This window comes from Balaenoptera physalus, assembly GCF_965194825.1.
Source record: "Balaenoptera physalus genome assembly, chromosome: X".
Taxonomy (NCBI): Eukaryota; Metazoa; Chordata; class Mammalia; order Artiodactyla; family Balaenopteridae; genus Balaenoptera; species Balaenoptera physalus.
In genome coordinates, this window is record NC_138903.1 from 13,662,000 (window position 1) to 13,665,231 (window position 3,232).

General features: G+C 39.6%; 1 long non-coding RNA gene across 1 annotated transcript; it reads right to left on the bottom strand.

Moving 5' to 3' along the window:
* Positions 1 to 1,403: 1,403 nt before the first annotated feature.
* LOC309653004 lies at positions 1,404 to 3,185 on the bottom strand. Its single transcript, XR_014258969.1, has 2 exons — positions 3,008 to 3,185; positions 1,404 to 2,700 (listed from the first exon to the last, which is right to left on the bottom strand). It is a non-coding gene; the product is annotated as an uncharacterized lncRNA (long non-coding RNA).
* Positions 3,186 to 3,232: the final 47 nt, after the last annotated feature.

Consider the following 3,232-nt stretch of genomic DNA (forward strand, 5'->3'; position numbering starts at 1 on the left):
GATTGTACACCTTATTTGTTATGGCGGCTGCGTAGTTGGATAGAGGGCTCTCAGCTCATGTGGGTTAGCAAGTCTGGCAAAAGCCTATGTAGCCTGGAACCCTATTTAAAAATACTTTTATTCTCTGGTAATCAGTGTGCTTACTATAGAAAACCTAGAAAACGTAAAATGTATACAACACAAATTATTTATAATCCTGACCCTTAAAGATAACCAATTAACACTGGAGCATTGCTTTAAGTCTTTTTCTCTCTTATGGGAGTATGGGTGTGTACACATTTTTTTTACACAAAGATAACATGGCTGCAGTTGAATATGCTTTTTTTCACACCAAACATTGTCCTATTTCATCAAGCCCTAGTGTTACTGTTATTTTTACTCACTGCATAGTGTGGATCTATCAGTTTATTCAACAGTATCCCTATTGTTGGATTTTTAAGTTATTTTAAGTTTTGCACTATTAAAGAATCCTGTGCTATAAACAGTCCTGTGGTGGATTTCCTTAAATACTTTCATACATTACTGGTCATTTCCCTAGGATAAATTACATCAAGAAATATGAATACAGAAGTCTTTCCAGATTGCCCTCCATAAAGACTGCAAAAAAATTTACCGTCAACAATAAATTTTGCTGTTCCTGCAGCAAATTACTGTAACCTTTGCCGGTTTGGTAAATTTTATGTGTTTATTCATCTCTGTACATATTGGCTAAGCCAAACACTTTTTTCTGTATTTAATGGGCATTAAGTTTGGTTGTTTGCCCCAAATTATTAATAATTGTTGGATTTTTTACATGTTAATAGCCGAATAGCTTTTTTACTTTAAAATTCACTTTCTTAAAGTACTAAAGGGTGGAGTCAATTTTTTTCCCCTCCCTCCTACCCCATAGTTTTCCATTAGGATGTTCTTCTTTTTTACAGTGTTACAGAGTTCATTGCTACTGAATATGCCTGGTGTTAAAGCAATTCTGGTAAAAAAGAGTGGTCAGAGAAACTTGCTTGAAAAAAAAAATTAGGGACTTCCCTGGTGGTCCAGTGCTTAGGACTCCATGCTCTCACTGCCAAGGGCTTAGGTTCGATCCCTGGTTGGAGAACTAAGATAACCCTGCATGGCCAAAAAAATAAAAAGCTTGAGACAAAATATCATTCTTAGGTTTCAGATCATAAAAAAGAAGATGCTCTCATACTTCCTTATAAATTTTTTATTTTCTTAGTAATCTCCTCTCCATTGACGTACTGGAGATCTCGAGTTTCTGAGTATGTGGCATTTGGCAACTTGAGATTTGAAAATAAGGACTTAAGGATGCACAAAATAGTTTAACAGAAATAGGAAATTTCTTCAAGCTTGGGATTTCTGAGTGGTATCTGTGGAAAATGAAAGTTCTTTAATCTGTAGTCTAAAGGAAAGGAATTATGTGGTCCAGAATACATTTTACTTTATTTATTATTTTTATTTTTGGCTGTGTTGGGTCTTCGTTTCTGTGCGAGGGCTTTCTCCAGTTGCGGCGAGTGGGGGCCACTCTTCATCGCGGTGCGCGGGCCTCTCACCATCGCGGCCTCTCCTGTTGCGGAGCAGAGGCTCCAGACGCTCAGGCTCAGCAGCTGTGGCGCACGGGCCCAGTTGCTCCGCGGCCTGTGGGATCCTCCCAGACCAGGGCTCGAACCCGTGTCCCCTGCATTGGCAGGCAGACTCTCAACCACTGCGCCACCAGGGAAGCCCCTACATTTTACTTTAGAAATTGATTTGTGGGAATTCTCTGGCGGTCCAGTGGTTAGGACTCAGCGCGTTCACTGCCATGAGCCGGGGTTCAATCCCTGGTCGAGGAACTAAGATCCCACAGGCCATGTGGTGCGGCCAAAAAAAAAGTAAAAGAAAATTTGATTTGTTCCAGAATTTAAATGCCTCTACCCTAAAAATGATTGAAAATTTTCTGTAAGTATCTACTGGATTCACAAATGCTGAATAATTCTCACTAAATTCAAAATTTTTCAGTCCTTTTCTAAATACAGCCAAGACATACACAATTAAATGTGGGCATTCAAAGCTGAATATTCATCTTAATAGCTCATGGAGGAAAAAACGAGATGAACACCAGCTTGTCCTCAAGGTAGAGAGGTTGGTGACTTTTCCCTCAAGTGTTAATGGGTAGTATGAGAGGGATGGAAGGAAGTAGTTTTTAAACCACTGACTGGGTCATTATCCTGATAAATGTCCATCTTGAACTTAGACTTATTAATGCGTTTTTTAAACTTACAATTTGATTACTATTTATGATTCAAAAATTCCAACTCTACATTGCCAGCAGAAGGCCATATGCCTGTTTTCAGTGAAGAGATAGCTGCATGTTGGAGGCTCTTTAAACCTACACGTATCCTTTTCTTTTAATCGCACACATATCTATTTTTAGCAGACTAGCAAATTCGTTTGATGGTAGCTGTTTCCTTGATCTTAAATATCCTCATTTCATTGTTTTCCTATTTTTTCCAGAAATCAAAGAGTATACTTAAAAAAAAAAAAATCCACATTTTTGTATGTAACATTTCCTATCTGTAGTTAATAGGCAGTCCCTTAACTATCATGATAACCAAAATTTTGATTTGCTACTTATACTAGGCAGTAGTTGGCACATAGCCGTCCATATCAGCAAGTGTGCTAGCACCTCCAGTTAGTTGGAGGGGGACTCCAGTTGATTTAGAATACCTTTGAGGGCTTCCCTGGTGGCGCAGGGGTTGAGAATCTGCCTGCTAATGCAGGAGACACGGGTTCGAGCCCTGGTCTGGGAAGATCCCACATGCCGCGGAGCAACTAGGCCCGTGAGCCACAACTACTGAGCCTGCGCATCTGGAGCCTGTGCTCCGCAATAAGAGAGGCCACGACAGTGAAAGGCCTGCGCACCGCGATGAAGAGTGGCCCCCACTTGCCACAACTAGAGAAAGCCCTCGCACAGAAATGAAGACCCAACACAGCCATAAATAAATAAATTAAAAAAAAAAAAAAATTAGAATACCTTTGATTACCTGGAGTGATGTGAGTTGCTCATTCAGAAAGAGAAAAGTCAACTGCATCAAGGTTTTAAAAGCAGTATTTATTGATTGAAAATAAATGTGTAGATAAGCTCTCAGTAGCATGGACTCCATATTATTTTTTAATGAGCTTGAAGTACATGAAGACTCCTTAAATCTTCTGCCATTCAAACTTTTGGAAAGAGACAGATAAAAACACACGACAGTGG